At 45.5% G+C, this 23,094-nt stretch overlaps 1 protein-coding gene and 1 pseudogene across 11 annotated transcripts in view; both read left to right on the top strand.

Moving 5' to 3' along the window:
* Positions 1-23,094, top strand: part of SUGCT (succinyl-CoA:glutarate-CoA transferase) — a 965,969-nt gene that overhangs the window by 214,969 nt on the left and 727,906 nt on the right. The gene's annotated exons all lie outside the window — the stretch shown is intronic.
* Positions 4,974-5,093, top strand: LOC117356156 (annotated as a pseudogene).

Here is a 23,094-nt window from a genome sequence, read left to right on the forward strand (position 1 = left end):
TTTCCCGGCTTCTACCGGCATTGTTCAATAGGTTGTGAGTATGTGTTCATTCTACTTGTATTTGCGTTTTGTGGTTGTGTGAGAGCTGCGGGCTCTTGGCTATAGCAGTTTTATGGTGTGATGGAAGTTTTCTGGGGTCGCTTCGGTGCAGGGCCTACCACTCCATTGCAGGAGCCAGTGCCTTCCCGTGTGTGAGTCCGGAAAGCTTCTGTTCTTTCCTGGGCGCTGGGGCTGCGGCATTGGTAGTTCCTAGGGAGCTGTTTTCTTAGCGTTGCCGTGGCCCGTGGGGGAGTGCCTGTTTGTGCAGCTCACAGGGTGGCCTAGGGGAGGGGAGGACAGCTCCGAGTGTGTTCTGCAGTGCCAGGACTGGAGCCGAGTCTTGCCGGAGCGCGAGTGGCGCATGCTTGTTCTCCACTTCTGTGGAGAAACGAGCGCCTTTCAGACTTTTCCTCTCAGAGGTGTATTTTGACTTGTGTGGGCTGAGGCTGCAGGGTTCTATATATGCCCCGGCTATGGGCTCCGAGTCTGTTGCGGCACGGTTCTCGGAGCCGGCCTGTTTTGGCGTGAAACAGTCGCACGCTTGAGTGGCCTGCCCCACGTTTCTCGAGGAGTTATTTTAGGCGGCTGACTTTCTCCTCGACTTCTCCTTTTCGGACTGTGTGCTTATGTTTCGGCTATGAGCTCCAGGTCTGTTTTACAGCCCTGTTCTAGGAGCCGGCCGGTTTTGGCACGAAACTGCTGCGCGCTTGGGTCACCAGCACCGCGGCATTCAGCGAGTTCGGTTATGCAGCTGACATTTTCTTTTTCAGGGTCTGACAAGTCAGCCCTTTTGAGTCCAGCTTTGGCCCGTTTTACAGTGTTCATGTTTGCTGGGTGTGGATATTCCACGGACGTCTCTTGACGAGAAGCAGCTGGTTGTTCTTGGGACTGTCCAGTTATGTCACTAGGCCCTTACACGAATGGTTCTGCCCGGAGTCTGGCCGCCTGCGCTCAGTTAAGCTACGTAATGGGTTGGCTGAGGCACAGTGCGGTGGGTGACTCGGGTGTGACCATATTTCATTCGGGTAATGTGTTGCCTCACTCGGAGTTCCTATACCGTGCCGCTGTGTTGGAGATTTCATTAATCTTTTTGCCCATGTGCTGTGCAGCGTGTGTCTGGTAGGGCTCTGGGCATTTTCACGTAGTATGAGGGAGTTCCGAGTTGGGGAGACTCTCTTGGGACCTGATGGTACTTATCTTCTAACGGTGGGCCAGAGTGTCTCCAGGGTCAGCCGATTTTTCATACTTCTTGCGTAGCGGTCGCCTTCATGGCGCGTGCTTCCTGGCCCTACAGTATAGTTCTGGGAGGCTACTCATACCTAGGGACGGGTGCCTCTTCTTCCGTATTCTTCAGATAGTATGTGCTGTATGCCTGTTAATATCTTACCTTAAGCTCCCTGTTGGAGTGGAAACAGGGTCTGTTTTCCAGCAAGGTGCGGGTCATTTCTATAGAGTGGCGCATGGTGCTTCTGGATTGCGCCCAGTAGAAACATAGAAACATAGAAATAGACGGCAGATAAGGGCCCACGGCCCATCTAGTCTGCCCACCTTAATGTCCCTCCCCTACCTTTGCCCTGTGAAGAGATCCCATGTGCCGATCCCATTTGGCCTTAAAATCAGGCACGCTGCTGGCCTCAATCACCTGTAGTGGAAGACTATTCCAGCGATCAACCACTCTTTCAGTGAAAAAGAATTTCCTGGTGTCACCTCGTAGTTTCCCGCCCCTGATTTTCAACGGATGCCCTCTTGTTGTCGTGGGACCCTTGAAAAAGAAGATATCTTCCTCCGCCTCGATGCGGCCCGTAAGATACTTGAACGTCTCGATCATGTCCCCCCTCTCTCTGCGCTCCTCGAGCGAGTATAGCTGTAATTTGTCAAGCCGTTTTTCGTATGGTAGATCCTTGAGTCCCGAGACCATCCGGGTGGCCATTCTTTGCACCGACTCCAGTCTCAGCACATCCTTGCGATAATGCGGCCTCCAGAATTGCACACAGTATTCCAGGTGGGGCCTCACCATGGATCTATACAATGGCATAATGACTTCCGCCTTACGACTGACGAAACCCCTTCGTATGCAGCCCATGATTTGTCTTGCCTTGGACGAAGCCTGCTCCACTTGATTGGCAGACTTCATGTCCTCACTGACGATTACCCCCAAGTCTCGTTCTGCTACCGTTTTTGCTAGGATCTCGCCATTAAGGGTATAAGACTTGCATGGATTCTGGCTGCCCAGGTGCATAACTTTGCATTTTTTGGCATTGAAGTTGAGTTGCCATGTCCTAGACCATCGCTCCAGTAGGAGTAGGTCGTGCATCATGTTGTCGGGCACTGAATCTTCGTCTGTTGTGCATTTGCCCACTACATTACTCAGTTTGGCGTCATCGGTGAATAATGTTATTTTACCTCGAAGCCCTTCTGCCAAGTCTCTTATAAAGATGTTGAATAGGATTGGGCCCAAGACTGAGCCCTGTGGTACTCCACTAATCACCTCCGTCATTTCGGAGGGTGTGCCGTTCACCACCACCCTTTGGAGCCTACCTCCAAGCCAGCTCCCAACCCATTTCGTCAATGTGTTACCTAATCCTATAGAACTCATCTTGCTCAGTAACCTGCGGTGTGGTACGCTATCGAATGCTTTGCTAAAGTCCAGGTACACGATGTCCAGGGACTCCCCAATATCCAGCTTCCCCGTTACCCAGTCAAAGAAGCTGATCAGGTTGGATTGGCAGGATCTCCCCTTAGTAAATCCATGTTGTTGGGGATCCCGTAGATTCTCTTCATCCAGGATCTTATCTAATTGGTGTTTGATTAGAGTTTCCATTAGTTTGCTCACTATCGATGTTAGACTCACTGGTCTGTAGTTTGCTGTCTCCATCTTTGAGCCTTTCTTGTGGAGTGGAATGACGTTAGCCGTCCTCCAGTCCAACGGGACGCTGCCTGTACTAAGGGAGAGGTTGAAGAGCGCGGACAGTGGCTCCGCCAAGACATCACTCAGCTCCCTAAGCACCCTGGGGTGCAGGTTGTCCGGCCCCATTGCTTTGTTAACCTTGAGCTTTGACAGCTCACCGTAGACACTGCTGGGCGTAAACTCAAAGTTACTAAACGGGTCAACTGAGCCAACCCTTGTCTGTAGCTGAGGGCCGAGCCCTGGCGCTTCTCGGGTGAAGACTGAGCAGAAGTATTCATTTAATAGTTGGGCTTTTTCCGAATCCTTTTCCACATAGTCTCCGTCTGGTTTCCTAAGATGTACAATCCCGCCTGAGTTTTTTCTTCTATCACTGATATACCTGAAGAAGGATTTATCTCCCTTCTGGATGTTCTTTGCTAGAGACTCCTCCATGAGGAATTTAGCCTCCCTGACTGCTGTTTTGACGGCTTTTGATTTGGCCAGGTAGTCTGCTCTAGAGTCCTGCTTCCCTGATTGTTTGTAAGAGATGAATGCTTTTTTCTTCTCCTTGATCAGGTCTGAGATCTCCGCAGTAAACCACTGTGGCTTATTGTTCCTTCGCCGTTTACTTACTGATTTTACATAGCGGTTTGTTGCTTCTTGTATGGTTGCTTTCAAAGTCGACCACATGTCTTCCACGTTATCGGTTTCTTCTTGGCTTTGTAGCGCCTGGTGAACGAAGTCTCCCATTTCTTTGAAATTTGTGTCCTTGAATTTGAGGACTTTGGTTAGTGTAGTAGATTTAGTGAAACCTTTCCTGATATTGAACCATACCATGTTGTGGTACGTCTTGGCTTCCGTTTTAGTGCATGAGATTCTGGCGGATTGCAGAATGTCTTCATGCTCCCTTTTACGTAGCATGACTGGGTTTCTCCAGGTTTGCATTTTGGAATCATCCCATTCAGTTTCAGATTCTTTCTTTGTGTCCTGAGGTGTTGCTCTTTCAAAAGGTTACATCCCTTTGCCAGTGTTTCCGGTACTCGGGGCGGTGGATTTAGTTCTTCTGGATCTGAGGGATGTCAGTACATTTCTTCAGGGGCCTGCAGTATGGTATGACAGGGGCTGGATCTCATTTTGGTCTCTTAGTTTCTCAGAGTTAGTATTTCCTGAGCAAACCGGTGAGCATATTTACAATTCCCCTGTGGACACTGAATTTATGCTATCTTCGCTTAGCTCTCCTCAAGCGGCGCTTTCAGTTTTACCAGATGCCTTTGGCCTGGACACATTTTGGAAAATGTGGGCAGTAGTGGCGTTTTTAACGCTGTCAGGAGATAAAGGTACTTTTCCTTTTTAGCCAACTGCTTGATTCGGCTGTGTTCCGACCAGTCTCTTTGTCATTCTGCAGATGGTTTCTTTCTCTGGGCTTCTTTTCTGCCATTCGGTGGATGTGGCTCTTCCAATTTCCAATGAGCTCTTTTCTCCTATTCTATATGTTTCTTCCCTGTGGCTGGGGTGACGGATTGCAGTTTCAGGTTTGTTTTCTTCAGTCACCCAGTATAAGAGTACGGGATCCGGTCCGGGTTCGAGGGTCTATGGGGGTGGCTCCCCTAGGACCTTCGTCTCACTTTCACTTGAGACTGCTTCGGCGGTCGCTTTTGTTTCTGTGGTTCCCGGTATCTCAAGGCTCCCATTGAAGTGTCTAATAGGCTCCTCCAGCATTGCTCACTTTTATTGGGTGGCTCAGCGAGATTGCTCTTTTCATAGGCATTCCTCGTTCCTTACTGGACTGGTTCAACGTTGCCTAACATCCCAGGCTGTTGGGTTGGGGGGGCTCCGTGCCTTCGCTCCTCAGCGCCAGGGGTCAGTACTCGTTCTTTCTTCTGGACTGAGGCTCGGTTGAGAGACCATTTCAGGAGTTTCAGGCTGTTCTTCACGGCATGACATTAAAAAGGGTCTTTTGGGCAAGTACTATGTAGGTGGTTTTTTCTCTACGCACTCAATAAACTGCACTGGACTACGTCCTCTTATTTTCCAACTCATACTAAGGGCCTACGACCGTTCCACCCTGAATGTGCCCGATCCCATCCGATCTCGGAAGCCAACATGGATAGGGCCAGGTTAGTACCTGGATGGGTGACCACCTTGGAATTCCGGGTGGTCCTTTAACAAGTGTTTTTTTTCTCTAAGGCCAGTACTTGAGGTACTCAGGTGGTGAGTGGAGTAATGATGCTACTTTGATGAGTGGAATCTCTTCTTCCTCTTCTGTCCGCGCCTCATGTTACAGGCCGGGACAAGGGTTTCGATAGACTTTCTTTCCGCCAGCTCTGATCATGGACCATATATAGCGCTGTGTACACCTTTCGGCGCTTTAGAAAAATTTGTTAGTAGCAGTTACATCTTCTACATCCCGGCACGGGATCTGATTGCTCGGGCGTTCCAGCCCTTTGTCTAATGGTGTGATCTCTTGGAGCTGGACTTGATGACCTCGTCTCGTCATTCAGAGCATCCTAGCTTCTTCAGCTGATGCAGGGAGTGGCAGTCAGAGGGGTTAGCTGCATTTCTTCTTTCTCTCCTCTGGATTCTCTTTTTAGGTGTTTTCCCCTACCTGATGATAGGATGGGTTGGCCCTTTCCAGCTCGCTTTCAGGACGCAGTAATTAGAGATCCTCCGACTTGGCTGCGCCGTCCTGGCTATGCGGATCTGATGTGTCCTTCGGCAGCCGTCTTGTTGAGATTCTTGGTATTGCCGGTATTTCTCACCTAGGGTCTGCTCCACTTGAATATTCATCCTATTTTGACATTATGACCTCGCTTTTGAGAAGTCATGTCTGATTTTGTAAGGTCTATGCGATGCAGGGTCTTTCTTCTCTTCTCCAAGCGATGCAGCCTTCTTTACCAGTGGCTTATACTTCCATTTGGCGGCTTTTCCTTTCTTGGGTACTTCTCTACATTGACACCCTTCCAGAGTTCTATGATTTATATTCTTTCGTTTTTGGCGCCTGCGTATTGCCTAGGGCTTAGCATTCAATTCCCTTCAGTTTCATGTATCACGGGCTAGGTGTCTCGTTCTTCGCTGTCTTCTCGGCTTTGTGTAGTTCAGTTCCTCAAAGGGAGTTCAGTTTCTTTGTACACCTCTCCGGAGTTCAGTCTTAGGGTACTTTTCGAAGTTTCCAGTGGGCTTCGTTTCAGTCTTGTCTTTTGGGATTCTAAAGGGCTGTGCCTTTGATCACGGGGTTTCTTGTGGCCATGGCTTTGGCTCGGCGTTTTCTGAGTTGCAAGCCTTGTTTCTGGTTTCCATTTTTGGGGGTCGGTTCTGATGGTGCCTCTCTTTCTGCGGAGGTGTCATCATTCTGTTCTGACGCCCTCACTTTTCCTTCCTTCTTCCTGGGAGGAGAAATGGGGAGACGTGCCTTTATTCTCTGCTATTTTATTTCTGATAAGTACGTAGCAGTCTCCGCGAGCTGAGTTCCTGTCGACCTTTGGTTGTTTAGCTCATCTTGTGGTATTCTTCAAGGGGCGCCTCCATCATATGGCGGCATCGGAAGCCTCCATCGCTCGATGGGTCCGGGAGGACATTCTTTCCGCTTACTTGATGGAAGGGAAGCGGGTGGCGAGAGACCTTCATGACCATTCCGCCAGAGCGATGGCTACTTCTTGGACTCGGTCCAGAGGTTTTCCCTGGAGGGGTTTTGTCCCATGGCTTTTTGGTCTTACGAATGTACTTTCTCTCAGCCTTGCCGGTTGGATGTGGGGGCGCTTACTGTGGATGCGTTTGGTGCTTCGGTTGTTGCAGAGGCGGCGTTTGCTTCCCACCCAGATTGAGGATTGCTTTGCTACATCCCATTGGTCTCTGGATTCATCTGCTGCTGTTGCTAAGGAAGGAAAAATTATGTTCTTACCTATTAATTTTCTTTCCTTTAGATGCAGCAGATGAATCCAGAGCCCCACCCTTTCTGGATATTGTCTGTCGTTTTTTTCTTTTGCAGTTTTCGGAGTTTGTTATGATTGCTGGTTGTATTCTGTATGATTGCCTTTTGCGATTTGTTATGGGAAAGAAGTTTTTTTTTGCATGCTAGGCATATTGGTGGTTGCGACTGCTTGGGCAAGGAGCAATACTGGAGATGCAGGGGGCGTGCTAGCCAATAAGACCACCTGTTAATCAGTTTCTCTATCTCCGCCTGCTGGTAGATGTGAGCTATCCCATTGGTCTCTGGATTCATCTGCTGCGTCTAAAGGAAAGAAAATTAACAGGTAAGAACATAATTTTTCCTTCCTGTATATTTGCAAAATGTAGGCATGCTCATTTACATCAGCTCTTGAGCTAGCTTAAGTGAATGCACCTTATATTTAAGTGCCTTTTTGGCCACTTGTACTACTGTGTTTCCCCGAAAATAAAACTGTGTCTTATATTAATTTGGGGGTCCAAAAACGCATTAGGGCTTATTTTGGGGGGATGTCTTATTTTTTTTCATGTACAACAATCAGCTATCCCTTCCTCTCCTCCCTCCATGTGCAGCATCTTTCCTCCCCTCTCATCCATCCCCTTGTACAGCATCTTTCTATCCCTCCATCCCATCCCCCTGTGCAGCAGAACTCCACCAACCCTCCCACCATGAGACCGACATACTTCCGCTCCAAGGCCTCCAAAAACTGCAGCAGCAGTGCTCTGAACGGGCTGCTTTGTGGCCTTCTCCGCTGGGGCCTTTCCCTCTGCCGCATCATGTTAGAGTTTTTTTTATCACCGGATAATCGCCGGATGCTGTGGTAAGAGCTCTGATTATAGAATTCCAATGAGCATAGGAGCTTTTACCGCAGCAGCCAACAATAAAAAAACCCTAATGTGGCTTGATAAAAGGGGACCTAAGAAACAAACTTATACCCCTATGAAGCAGGGAATCCCAATGTGGCTCCCAAATTTATTGAAATGCTTTCCAACAACATGGCAGTTACGTTCACGTTTCCATTTTTCCACACTCATCAAATTATGCATGAGATTTATTGAGATTTAGAAAGTCTCCAATTTATTAAATACTCATTTTGTCTCCAGAAGGAATACCTTCTGAAGAATTACTTCTTTTTTTCTAAGAAAGGAGACTGAAGAAAAGTCATCAGAAGGCATAGTCTCTCCTTTTAGTTGAATCTGTATAGCAACAGCTGAAGTTAGGTATTCAGAAACTTTTATTCAAAATTGCTTAATAAATTGGGCACAGCCAAAATACATGCCTCCATGTAGTCTTCAACTATCCATATTTTAGAGCACTTCCCATCTGGTGGCATTTTTGCTTGGAAGGACCTTTTTGGTCATATTAACAGTTTGCTAATAAAATTATACAGTATTTCCACTGCTGCAATGAAACATTTTAGTATTATTTATACTGCCTTCCAACTGTTTCACTATTCTGCAGTTACGGATTCCATTTATATGCTAAATTGACAAAGCTAAAATATTTCTCCATTACAACAAAGCCTGGCAGAGAACCTGCATTACACTCAAGCTGAACGAATTCTATCAAGGCCTTCTTTACAACAGCCCAAAGGCTTTCTTTACCAAGGGCTCCTTTTACTAAGGTGCGTTAGGGCCTTAACGCATGGAATAGCGCGCACTAGACCTGAACGCCAGCATTAAGCTGGCGTTATTCTAGAAGCGTACTGCGCGGTTTAGTGCGTGGTAATTTTGTACGTGCGCAAAAATCGCTAGCGCACCTTAGTAAAAGGAGCCCCAAGTGTCTCAAAATAATGCCTAAACTGTGACTATGCGAAGAAGTCTTTATTGAATAGGTGAAGTGTATCATACAAGGTTTGACAAGTTTTTATGTGCCTTCCTCATCTATGGGATTGAATATGTCCAAACAATCTCCAATTGTTTTTAATGCAAATTTATTGGCAATGTCAAATTCCCTCTAAGCAAGAGCCATGGGGTAATAGGCGTAGATTCAGTAAAGATCGCCCAAAGTTAGGCACTGGGATACAGGGTGTGAAGCATGAATTCTATAAAAGTAGTTCCATGCAGAACTGCCATAATAGAATACTAGCTTAAATCCACATTTTTGTGCCTATTACTAAAATTTATAGACCTCCTGTATTTACCCATGTGACTAATGTTTCTTTCTAATTTTTAGAGACTTTACCAATTTGCACAGACCACCGCAGTGCATTTTTTTTAAGCAAGAGCAGCAGCAGAAACAGTTCTTGGGGGAGTTAATAAAGATGAGCTTAAGGAAAATAAGTTTATAAAGGGTTCGGCCCTGAAAATACTCTACTCTCTGCCGCCCTGCCTGCCTCCTGTGTTCAAGCAGCAAACCTGCTGAGTCTCTGGGGAAAAATGCCACCCCGACTCTCCTGCTCTCTGCCGCCCTTCCCCACAGTGCAGCCCCACTTTAAAACCACGGGTTTGCACTAAAGGGAAGGGCAGCAGAGAGCAGGAGAGTCGGGGTGGGTTTTGTGTTCAGTTCCGTAGTCTGGCAGTTCCCCCCCTTGGCTTCTTTAAAAGAGGCTGCAGCGAGTCCATCTTTGCCTACCTTTGCTGCTTGCCTGCCATTACTTCCCCAACCCTTCCCCCTTTGTTTTGACCTCGCTGGTGCAGGAGCACAGCGCATGTGCGGATTGCATGTACAGCCATCAATGATAGTCTGTACATGCGTCGCGATCGGTCTTCAGCGATCCGTGGGATCGCTTGTGGGTGTGTTTCTGATTAGGTCATTTGCATGGGGAGCCTTTAGTGAATGGGTTGCCCAGCAAGACTCAGAAATGGATCGGAACAGGATTGGGCAGGTAAGGGGACTTTAGTGAATCTAGTCCATTGTCTTTGTTAGGTTTTGATGAACCTATTTACTTGAGAAAGAAATTTAAATTTATTTGTATATCATAGTGCAGAGAAAAATAAAATTTTGTTAATTGCATTTACAGCTTTAATTTTATTTTACCTTCATAAATAATTATGTGGGTGAGGTAAATCTTAATGTTATCCTAGGTCTTTTCTTGAGGGGGATTCTCTCTAAGATCCCTCGGTGTTATCACAACTACTCAGAAAATGTGGCACTAAGAAATTCTACTGAGAGAGAGAGAGAGACCGGGGTTACATTATGTAGGAGACGGAGAGGTGACAATGCAGAAACTGAAACATGAGTCTCCTGTGCTGTGTGTAGCCATGGGCCTTGCTTAAGGAATACAGTACTTTTATTAAGATAGTCTCTTTTTCATAACTCAGTGCCCTTGGTTATCCACAGTAGGCAGAATTTTTTAAAAATGAGGAGCTCAGAAAATTACATTACATTAGTGATTTCTATTCCGCCATTACCTTGCGGTTCAAGGCGGATTACATTCAAACTAAAAACAAGAATTACATTCAAATTAAAAGGAATAGAATTAGCGATGACATAGAATTTTTAAGGTAATAAACATTGGATAAAGAGTTACCAAAGGGAAGTGGAGGTCTTTAGGAGATAAGAATAGGGTGAAATTATGGGTTTTTGATAACGTTTGATAGATAAAAGAGTATTAGAGAGATCTAAGGGTAAATAGAGTGTTAGATATTTGGTTGGGATTGGTTGTGCTGGATATGTTTTATGTGTTTTTTGAAGAGTATGGTTTTAATATCTCTCCTGAAGGCTTTGTGGTCTGAAGTCGAAGATAACAGAGTAGTGATTTGTCTGTCCAGTTTAGCTGCTTTGGAGGCTATTAGGTTGTCATAAAGTTTTTTTCATTTGACATCTTTGGATGATGGGTGAGAGAAAAGTGAGTGGGATCTTCTGTGTCTGATTGAGGAGGATTGATTTAGTCGGCTATTCCAGTAGGTTGGGCCCTCTCCATTAAGTAAGCAGTAGAATTTGAAGTGTACTCTCGCTTCTATTGGAAGCCAGTGCGAGTCATGGTATGCCTCTGTGATATGGTCATATTTTTTTAGGAAATTTACAAGTCTCAGGGCTGTATTCTGTATTGTCTGCAATTGCTTCAACATGGTCGCGGGACAAGGTAGGTATAGTATGTTGCAGTAGTCTATCACCTCAAGGATAATAGATTGTACCAATAGTAGGAATTGCTTCTTTTCGAAGAATGTTCGGATTTTTCTTAGATTTCTCATGGTCATGAATGATGCCTTTATTATTTTGTTAATTTGGGGTTGCATGGTGCAGCCTCTGTCAATTGTGATTCCTAGCAATTTTAGTGTAGGTTGTATTGGGTATGAGATCGAGTTTATTACAAGATTAGTTAATGTTGGAGTTTTATTGTTTTCTAGTAGGATGAAATTTGTTTTGTCAGGGTTAAGTTTTAATTTGTGCTCTGTCATCCAAATTTCAACTGATTTTAGAGTTTTGTGTATTATGCTAGTCATGACTGGTTCTGGTTGGTCAAAGGGCAGGAGAATAGTGATGTCATCTGCGTAGCTGTATGAACTTATGCCATGATTATCTAGGTAATAGCTGAGGGAGGCTATGTATATATTGAATAGTGTGGATGATAGGGGTGATCCTTGGTTCTGATTTTTCTTGCATTGTTTAACTCTGTAAGTTCTTGATTGCAGGAATCATTTGAACCATGCAAGTACCTTGTCTGAGATTCCTATTGAGTCGAGAGTTTGTAGAAGCATGTCGTGGTCTACGAAGTCGAAGGCTGCAGAAAGGTCTAGTTGTATCAGCATGATTTTCTTGCCTGTACAGAGGTGTTGTCTTGCAGTGTACATTAGTGTTCCTAGTAATGTCTCCGTGCTGTATCTGGCTCTGAATCCCGATTGTGTGGGGTGGAGTATGTTGTGATTCTCTAGGTAAGAGGCTAAAGTTTTTGCTACGAGACCTTCCATCAGCTTGATGTACAATGGGATTGAGGCAATGGGTCTGTAATTGGAAGGTTGGTCTTTTGCTCCTTTAGGGTCCTTTAATATCGGAGTTATTATGATTTCGCTGAATTCTTGTGGGAAATAACCCTCTAGTAATGATGAGTATATCCATTGTAGAAGTAGGGATCGGAATAATATGCTTGAGTTTTTCAGTAGGTATGGAGGGAAATGGTTGAGGTCACAGGCTGCATGGCTGTATTTATTATAAAGATTGTTGAACTCTACCCATTCTATAGGTGAGAAATGGGACCAGGTTCTATCTGCTGCAACTGATTCTTTTTCTGTTGGTAGAAATGATGTCTCTATGTGTGAGGGTGTTCAGCTGAAAGAGGCTCTGATATTTGCGATTTTGTTTTTGAAGTAGGTAGCTAAGAGGGTGGCTGTAGGTGGGGGCGAATTGTTGTTCTCTATGTATGGTGTTGTGTTTGTGAGGACTTCTAGTAGCTGGAATAGCTTTTTTGAGTCTTGGGGTCCATCTCCAATTTGTTTCGAGTAGTATGCCCTTCTTTTTTCTTTCAGTTTTTGTTTGTACTTTCGGTTTGTTGCTATCCATGCTGTTTTTGTGGATTCTTGGTCGCTTTTTCTCCATTTTCTTTCCAGTTGTCTGCATTGCCTTTTGAGTTGGAGAAGTTCGTTGTCGAACCATTTGTTTGATTTCCTGTGGATTTTGGTTTTAGGTTTTTCTGGGGCTAGTTCATCTAGGGTGGCCTTACTTAGCAGGTTCCATTTTGAGATGAAGTCTTTAGATGTGTAATGTTGGATTATGGTGTCTGTTTTTGTCCAGAATACTGTGGGATCTATATGTTTGCGTGAGCGGAAGGTAGTCTGTTGAGTAGATGGAGTGTGTTTGTTACAGGACCAATTGATTTCAAATGAGTAGGTGTAGTGATCAGACCAAAGGGAACGGTACCATTTTCCGTTTAAGGTTTGAATTTCTGGGTGTGAGGTCTGTTGGGACATGTATGCTACGATGTCCAGCTGGTGTCCTTTTTCATGTGTAGTTTGAGGATCTAAGATTTTATATGTTAAGGCTTCTAGGGTTGCTAGTACGGTTTCAGCATCTTTGCAGGAATGGTTTTCAAGGTGAAGGTTGAGGTCTTCAAATATTGGCTTGGCAGTACTCCAGTTACTTGGGGTTATGTAGCATAGTATGCATGTGAGTGTTCCTTTTTTATGCTTGAGAGTTGACATGCAAGTAAATCCATGTTTTGGTTTGTTATTTTGTCTAGTAGGTGTATGTTTAATGTGTCTCTGGCTATGATGGCAATTCCTCCTCCTCTCTTATTTTCTCTGCATACCAATGTCATTTTGTGGCTTTTTGGACAGACTTCAGTTATTCTGGGGTCTGTATCAGAGGTGATCCAGGTCTCTGTGAGGAAAAGGCAATCAAGGTTATCTTCTTCTATCCAGTTTTTTATGCGTTCTGTTTTAGGGCCAATGGATCTGATGTTCATATAGGCGCATTTGAGAGGAATGTATTCTATTGGTGAGTTGTTCGTTGTTTTCAGGTATATGAGTGATCTTTGGTGGGGTAGTATTGTGGTATTGTATGGATTTGTTGGTTTTCTAGTTGTTAATTTTGGGGAGGGTTGATATGTGAAGGGCAGATGTGTTTCTGTTTAATATGAGATGCAAGTTTGGCTGGGTAATTCCTCTGGAGTATGCTGTTGTGAGCAGTTGTTTTCCAGTCTGTTAGGAGCAGGAGTATCAGAAGGATTGCTTGTGTATAACTTAAAAGTGTGGTTCTCATAGTGGTGCAAGATGCAAATCTCATTGTACCTAACATATCTAATATGGTATAGAACCCTGCTGAATCGGGGGAGGGGCGGAGCTGTGCTCTTAAGTCCCAGCCGCTGATTCTACTGCCTGCCGCTGGTTTCGGTGCGGCCCTGGTGTCTACTTGTGCTCACCGTTATCCCCTACTGGATCGGGGGAGGGGCGGAGCTGTGCTAATAAGTCTAGCCGCTGATTCTGCTGCCTGCCGCTGGTTTCTGAGTGGCCCCGGAGTCTCCTTGTGTTCAACCGTTATCCCCTGTTGGATCGGGGGAGAGGCGGAGCTGTGCTCTTAAGTCCCTGCTGCCTGCCGCTGGTTTCGGTGCGGCCTCGATGTCTCCTTGTGCTCACCGTTATCTCCTGCTGGATCGGGGGAGGGGTGGAGCTATGTTCTTAATTACTCCGCCGCTGCTTCTGTTGCCTGCTGCTGGTGCGGCTCCGGCGTCTGTCTAGTTCAGGCACCAGCTTCACTATTCTGCTCGTTAGTATTTGTGTTGATTTTCAATTAGCAGTTAGATAAAGATTTCAGAGTGGGAGAGAAATGTATCTGGCTGGAAAAAAATAAACATCAACAGCCAGTTCACCAGTCAGTGTCAGCGCTCCAGTCAGCAGATAACAGCTACATAGCCCCCGCTAGTTCAGCAGATGAGTGGATCAAATTGATTATCTAAAGAAGCAGGCTCCTTCTTCTTTTCTTGTGCTGATTTCAAGGTGCTGGATCAGAGGACCACTGTCAGCGATTCAAAACTCAACTGTCAATAACTTACAATTAGCCAAATCATACTTCTGATCTACTTCTTAATGGCAGGGAGGATTAACCAGCAGTCAGTTCTCATACTTTCTCAGCAAAAAAACCCCGAAAAAAAGGTTTTTAAAAAATCGTTGCTGATGACTATTAGAAGAGCAGGGATAGGGAGAGCACTGATCATGCAGCCATTCTCTCAGTAGCCAAGTTCCGGAAAATCTGTGGATGAGTCAAGACAAAGGCAGCAGCAGTGCCATAGACCTGTGCAAAGTTTTCCCAAAGAGCCTATCGTGGATCTGGATCATACACTAGAAAAAAAAGGAGATCGGCAGCCACTCTTGGTGGTGCTGTCATCATTGCATTGCAGATTGAAATAGGAAGAGGGAGTAAAGGGTAGCATGCAATTATGCATTGGCACCAACTACAAACATTTTCTTTTCAGGCTGTAGAGAGTACTTCTGACAGTTGCATATTGTTTTTAGAACATATGAGTATGTCTCCAAACATTTTCTTCCTTCTGAAAGAATTTCCGCTACTCTGTTGGCTGGCATGGAAACACACTTCCACACGCTGCTGTGTTGAAGTGCATGAATCTTTCCCTACCAATTTGGACCAAAAACAGTTGGAAGATCTTTTTATTTTTTTTTTTATTTAATTTAATCCATTTCCTTATTTATTATAGCACAAGTCTGATGGAGACCAATGACAAAGGCATTAACAATTTGGATTCATGCCTTTAACAGAAACTATAGTTCTCTAAGGCATGAAAGTTTTTGTTGTCTGTTACTGCTTAGCCAACTTTTAATATAATAAATAAGAGAACACATTCAAAATGTATTCCTAATGCATTTATTGGTATGCAGAAGGAGGGAAAGGGTGTGTGTCAAGCCTTTTATAATTTGAGTAAAGAGGTATTTAAAGTATAGTATGTGAATCAAAGGACTGGGAGCATAATTCTGTTCTAAATAAAAAAAATGATATATGCATGTATGAAAAGGTAAACTTTTAATACATTTGTTTTATACTTTCCTATCAGAATGTACTCAAAATATTGTGATTTCTGTATCTTAGCAGAGTGAACTGGAATGTCTTCATTTATTGTCAATCTACTATTTCTTTTTATTTTACAAATCAGGGTCACATTGCTTAGTCCTGTCACTGAGCAAGAGTTAAAAGATTACAGGACCTTTTTGGGAAAGAGCAGCTCCAGCCTGTAAAAGTCCCATTCACCAAGCCAAGCCACTGTAGTAATAACTGGATAATGCTGCTGAAAATCATTACGGACCCTCCCAGATTCAGCACCAATACCCAGATAACTACCGTATTTTTCGCTCCATAAAACGCACTTTTTAAAAGGGGGTGCGTCTTATGGAGCGAATGTAACCCACCCACCCCTTTCAAACTGGAGCGAACGAGTCTACCTTTTTGGCGGGGCTCCGTTGTGATGTTAAAAAGTGCAGGAGACAGGCAGCTATGAACCGGCCGGGAGAAGTGCGCGGCTGGAGAGTGACATTAGGGCAGGGCATGCGCGCAGTAGCACAATGCTGACCTCCCTCGTGGGCCGAGGCTTCGTTATGTTAAACGGTACGCGGAGGAGCGCGCTGCGAGCCAGATTGTGGGTGGGCCGAAGAGTAGTAGAGAGCGCAGTCCTGAAGAGGAGTAGAAAGCACAGCCCGGTGTTCAAAGCAAAAGTAATGGCAGTAGCCAGTGGAGCATGGCCCCAGCTGGGTTCTCATTTTATCTTGACATGGCTTCCTGTGATCCTAGAAGCGTTGTCACCACTATCGCCAGCCCTCCCGCACCTAGTACTACTGCCGGGTGCGGTTAACAGGAACCAGACACTATTGGGCTACGGGGAAAGGGGAAGAGGCCGGTTTTGACAGCTTCGTATCTGTATCTCTCCCTTTGACCCCCGCCCCACCTCCGTCATGGTGTTCCATCAAGCCCCTACTGAAATTAGAAATGACTCCGCAATCTGAGTTCTCTTCCTCTACCAATTTTATATCCCTGAAAGGCCTTTTCTCTCCTCTCCCCCTCCCCCATTACATGTATATTGCTGTAAACCTCTCTTATTCTCATTGCAAGTATCTTCCTGTAAACCACTTTGTACTTCAGTATCCTGATCTAAACATTTGTTTCTTGCTGCAAACATCTCGTTTTCTCATTGCATGTATCTTCTCAAAGGCCGCTCTGAACTTATGTATCCTGTTCCAAACATATGTATCTTGCTGTAAACATCGCATACTCTCATTGCACGATTCTTGTTGTAAACCGCTTTGAACTTATGGTATAGCGGTATATAAGAAATAAAATTATTATTATTATTATTTCCTCTTCGCTCCTCTGCAAACTAGCTCCACTGCCATGGGCAGGTAAACTTCCTGGTCTCTCTCAGGAGGACTCGCACTACCCGCTTTCAGCTCCGTCCACGAAGTAGTGTAAAAAGACGAGCATTAAAAAAGCAGGGGAAAAATCAGCAGTAGGGTTAAAATAGTCATGAATCTGTCAGGATAAAAACGATCTAGTTTTGTTCCTTTGTGAGAGAGGGGTAAAAATGGATTTAAAAGATTGGACCTGTTACCTTCTATTGAACATATATAAATTGCATTTAATTCCCCCTTCCTGGTTCCCTCACCTGTTATCTAGCATTATAGCATTTCTCTCAGCCCCCCACCTCCCCAAGAGTTCAGATCCCCCACTTCTTTGAGTTCAGTGTAATATAATAACATCCAATAGCTGTTTTGCACATGCATATTCAGAGCTGGTATTTAGGTATGATTGGATGAATATCTGCATATAAGTTTAAAGGCCACAGTCCACGAGATTTAAATATCTGGAAATAGGTAGTTTCTTTTATTTTGTTTAGAATTGATCCTGACTGTGTGAGTGAAGAACTTGGACAACAGATACACAAGGCTTTTTATGCTTTCTAAAATCGGGCAGATAGTTTGCGTGTATTACACATGCAAAATAACTGCTATAAGCACATAAGCATCGCCTCTGCCGAGTCAGACCACAGGTCCATCATGCCCAGCAGTCCGCTCCCGCGGCGGCCTCCCAGGTCAATGACCTGTAAGCGATCTAATGCTCTAAAGAATTTTGTACTGTATAGTAACCCTCTAATTGTACCCTTCAATCCCCTTTTCCTTCAGGAACTCGTCCAATCCCATTTTGAAACCCAAAATCATACTCTGCTCTACCACCTCTTATGAAAGCAAATTCCAGGTGTCCACCACCTTCTAAGTGAAGAAGAACTTCCTAGCATTTGTTCTGAATCTGTCTCCCTTCAATTTTTTTGAGTGCCTTCTAGTTTTTGTTGTGCCCGCCAGTCTGAAGAATCTGTCCCTCTCTACCTTCTCTATGCCCTTCATAATCTTGTAAGTTTCTATCATATCCCCTCTAAGTCTCTGCTTTTCCAGGGAAAAGAGCCCCAGCTTCTCCAGCCTCTCAGCATATGGAAGGTTCTCCATGCCCTTTATCATTCGGTTAAAAAAAAAGCCCCCCCCCCCGAAGTGCCTCCTCCCTCTCCAAACCCCTAAAAATGCCCCCCCCTACGCCAGTGCCCCGCTGAACAACAAAAGGCAGGAGGGATACCAACTCCCTCCTGCCATTTCAAACTCGTCCTGGCTGGGCCCGGCCCATCCCACCTCCCTCCCTGTAGCTTAAGCTAGGCCAGCTGGCTGGGCCAGGCCCACCCTCTCCCCATACCTTGAAAATCGTTGGAAGCAGGAGAGGTGCTTGGTCCCTCCTGCTTCTCCAGCCTCCTGAGCAGCAATGACGGCCTTAGGCCATGCCCCGAAGCATCATCTGATGCAAGGGGAAGGACCTAAGGCCCTGATTGGCTGAGGCGCCTTGGGTTACTCCCTTGTTTTTGGCCAATCAGAGACTTCCTTAGACTCCTCCCTAAGGCCTCACTGGTCTCCGTACATGAAGAAGGATGTGATGCTACTTGAAAGGGTCCAGAGAAGGGCGACTAAGATGGTTAAGAGGCTAGAGGAGTTGCCATATAGTGAAAGATTGGAGCAACTGGGCCTTTTCTCCCTCGAACAAAGGAGATTTAGAGGGGACATGATCGAAACATTCAAGGTACTGAATGGAATAGACTTAGTAGATAAGGACATGTTGTTCACCCTCTCCAAGGTAGGGAGAACGAGAGGGCGCACTCTAAAATTGAAAGGGGATAGATTCCGTACGAATGTAAGAAAGTTCTTCTTCACTCAACGAGTGGTAGAAAACTGGAACACTCTTCCGGAGTCTGTCGTAGGGGAAAACACCCTCCAGGGATTCAAGACAAAGTTAGACATGTTCCTGCTGAACCAGAACGTGCGCAGGTAGGGCTAGTCTCAGTTAGGGCGCTGGTCTTTGACCAAGGGCCGCCGCTTGAGCAGACTGCTGGGCATGATGGACCACTGATCTGACTCAACAGCGGCAATTTTTATGTTCTGATTGGCAGAGGCACCCCTGATTGGCTGAGGCACCCTAGGCCCCTCTCAAGGGAGGAGCCCAAGGTGCCTTAGCCAGTCAGGGCCTTAGGCCCCTCCCCGTGCATCAGGGTGTGGCCTAAGGCCGTCATTGCTGCTGAGGCTGGAGGAGCAGGAGGAACCAAGCACCCCTCCTGCTTCCAATGATTTTCAAGGTACGGGGAGGTGTCGGCTGGGCCCGGCCAGCCATCCGGCCTAGCTTAAGCTACAGGGAGGGAGGACATAGGAGATTGAGAGGGGACATGATCGAAACATTCAAGATAATGAAGGGAGGTTCAACGTGGATAAGTGTAAAGTAATGCATGTTGGTATCAAAAATCCCACACACGAATACAAGATGTCCGGGGCAGTACTAGGAGAGACCCCCCAGGAAAGAGACTTGGGAGTACTGGTCGACAAGTCAATAAAGCCGTCTGCACAATGCGCAGCGGCAGCGAAAAGGGCAAACAGAATGCTGGGAATGATTAAGAAGGGGATCATGAACAGATCGGAGAGGGTTATCATGCCGCTGTACCGGGCTATGGTACGCCCTCACCTGGAATACTGTGTCCAGCACTGGTCGCCATACATGAAGAACGATGGTGCCAGGAGATGAATTTCGGATTCCTGAATCACGGAGAGACACTACAGGGACCAGACGGACTCCACCTAACCAACAGAGGTAAGAATGTCTTCGGACACAGACTAGCCCACCTACTTCGAAGGGCTTTAAACTAGGTAAGTCGGGGGTGGGTACCCACTTTTACACTGGAGCAGTAAGTAACAATCCTGATGTAGCGAACCAACATTAAGCTTCTAGGTCTGAGGTAAGTACCCTTACTGCAAACGAATCGCTAGGAGACAATTTGACTCAAATGGGTGGCTCACAACAGGAGCTTAGCAAACAGAAAGAGTGGAGAGCTATGTATGTTAACGCACACAGCCTAGGGAATAAATTCCTAGAACTAGAAACAGAAATAGTTAATGCAGACATAGACGTAGCAGCAATATCTGAAACATGGTTCACAGACTCTCATGGGTGGGATATAACCATACCAGTATACAACCTGATTAGACAAGATAGAGAGGGTAAGTTAGGTGGTGGGGTAGCACTTTATATCAAAGAGAACATTAAGACAACCAGGATCACAGATGTCAAGTATACTGGGGAATCCATCTGGGTAAACTTGGCCAGAGGTGGAGAAAAATGCCTGTACCTTGGTGTGGTATACAGACCTCCGAGACAATCGGAGGAAAAGGATGCAGAATTAATTGAAGACATTGAGAATATCACCTTACGGGGGGAGGCTGTTCTATTAGGAGACTTCAACATGCCTGATGTAGACTGGAACACACTATCAGCGACAACTTGTGATAGCAGGAGGATATTAACGTCCATGAAGGCAGTACGGCTCAAACAAATGGTACTAGAGCCCACTAGGGCCCAGGCCATCCTGGACCTGGTACTTACGAATGGGGAAAGCGTCTCGGACGTCTCGGTGGGAGAGACGCTAGCCACCAGTGACCATAACATGGTATGGTTTAACCTTAAGAAAGGCTTCCCTAGATCACAAACAAAAACAAGGGTACTCAATTTCAGGGACACGGACTTCGCACGCATGGGAGATTTCGTCTACCAGATGCTGCAGGTTCAAGAGGTAACTGATAATGTGGAAGCTATGTGGACAACCTTGAAATCGATCCTTCATGAGGCAACTATCCGCTACATAAAATCGGTAACCAAACAACAAAGAAAAAGGAAACCCCAATGGTTCACAGATGAGGTATCATACCTCGTCAAGGAGAAGAAAAGAGCATTTCTATCATACAAACACATGGGGGAAAAAGAAGCAAACATTGAATACAGGACAAAGTCTGCAGCGGTCAAAACAGCAGTCAGAGAGGCCAAACTTCGTATGGAAGAAACTCTAGCGAAGAACATCAAGAAAGGGGACAAATCCTTCTTCAGATACATTAGCAACAGGAAAAAGAACACAAACGGGATAGTACGCCTTAGAACGCCAGACGGGAATTATGTGGAAACTGACTCCGATAAAGCCAAACTACTGAATGATTACTTCTGTTCAGTCTTTACCTGCGAGGCACCAGGGCACGGGCCTTGGCTGGATGCAAAGCAAAGCATGGATGACCCATTTCAGAAGTTTGAGTTCACACCAGCTGATGTTTACAAAGAACTGTCAAGACTCAAGGTGAACAAAGCCATGGGACCGGACAATCTGCACCCAAGAGTGCTCAGAGAGCTGTGCGATGTTTTGGCGGAACCGTTAGCCATGCTCTTCAATCTCTTCCTAAGTACAGGGAGGGTCCCCCTGGACTGGAAAACTGCCAATGTTGTTCCTCTGCACAAAAAGGGTTGCAGAGCGGAGGCTGCGAATTACAGACCAGTAAGTCTCACATCAATAGTGTGTAAACTCATGGAAACTCTACTTAAAGGGAAATTAGACACGATATTGGATGAGGAGAATCTGAGGGATCCCTATCAACATGGATTCACTAGGGGAAGGTCATGCCAATCCAATCTTATCAGCTTCTTTGACTGGGTGACAGGAGAGCTAGATTCGGGAGAGTCTCTGGACATAGTGTACTTGGATTTCAGTAAAGCGTTTGACAGTGTCCCACACCGTAGACTATTAAACAAGATGAAATCGATGGGGTTAGGTGAGAAACTAATGGCATGGGTCAATGATTGGCTGAGTGGAAGACTTCAGAGGGTGGTGGTCAATGGCACTCTATCTAAGACATTGGAGGTGACTAGCGGAGTGCCGCAGGGCTCAGTCCTGGGGCCATCCCTTTTTACATATTCATAAGAGACTTGACCCGAGGGCTTCAGGGAAAAGTAGCGCTGTTTGCCGACGCCGCCAAACTGTGTAATATAGTAGGTGAAAACGATCTCACGGATGGTATAGCGCAGGATCTGATCAAGTTGGAAAACTGGTCCTCAACATGGCAGCTGGGCTTCAATGCAAAGAAGTGTAAGGTGATGCATCTCGGCAGCAGTAATCCATGCAGAACATACACCTTGAATGGAGAAACACTAGCTACGACCTCAGAAGAATGGGACTTGGGAGTAATCATCAGTGCAGACATGAAGGCTGCCAAACAAGTAGAGAAGGCCTCATCCAAGGCAAGGCGGATGATGGGATGTATCAATAGAAGCTTCGTCAGCCGTAAACCTGAGGTCATAATGCCACTGTACAGAACCATGGTGAGACCTCATCTGGAGTACTATGTGCAATTCTGGAGGCCACATTACCGTAAAGATGTACTTCGAGTTGAGTCGGTCCAGCGAATGGCCACTAGGATGGTCTCCGGACTCAAGGGTCTCTCATACGAGGAAAGACTGGGCAAGTTGCAGCTCTACTCTCTAGAGGAGCGCAGGGAGAGGGGTGACATGATTGAGACATTTAAGTACGTCACGGGTCGTGTCGAGGTGGAAAACGACATATTATTTCCTAAGGGACCTTCAGTCACAAGGGGGCACCCGCTCAAATTCAGAGGAGGGAGATTTGGTGGTGACACCAGGAAGTATTTCTTTATAGAAAGGGTGGTGGATCACTGGAACAAGGCCACTAGTGTGCTCGACTTTAAGAATAAATGGGACATCCACGTGGGATCTCTACGTGGGTCGAGCAGCACTCTGACTTAATGGGGTGGGACAGTAGAGTGGGCAGACTTGATGGGCTATAGCCCTTTTCTGCCGTCATCTTTCTATGTTTCTATGTTCTATGTTTCTACTCGAAAGGGTCCAGAGAAGAGCAACCAAAATGGTTAAGTGGCTGGAGGAGTTGCCATACAGTGAGAGGTTAGAGAAACTGGGCCTCTTCTGCCCTTGAAAAGAGGAGACTGAGAGGGGACATGATTGTTTATTGTTTATTCAAAGTGTTTGATTGAACGCTTATCCAGCAGTACAAAGTGTTGAACAAAGTATTTAAAAATTACAGGAAGACAAACATGTCTGCATTATAAACATATATGTATTCCAGGCCTAAACAGACAAACTCAAGCCATTAAAACAATAGGAAAAGGGGGCAGAAATACAATTTTTTATAGAAAGAATACATAAAAGGAAAATACAATAGGAAATGGGAAATAAAATGAAAAAAAATAATAATAATTAAGAATTGGTGTAATGGAAATTAGAAACAGTTAAAAATTTTAAAGTAGGTAGATAACTAATTAGCAGTTATATGCATCCTTAAAGAGAAAACACTTTAAACTGCTCTTGAACTTCTACATGTTTCGTTCAGCTCTTAAATATAGAGGAAGAGAGTTTCAGATCAGTACTGAAAAAAATAAGGGTGCGACGAGTGCCGATTATCTTCAGGGATGGGACATTA

This window comes from Geotrypetes seraphini, chromosome 2 (assembly GCF_902459505.1).
Source record: "Geotrypetes seraphini chromosome 2, aGeoSer1.1, whole genome shotgun sequence".
Taxonomy (NCBI): Eukaryota; Metazoa; Chordata; class Amphibia; order Gymnophiona; family Dermophiidae; genus Geotrypetes; species Geotrypetes seraphini.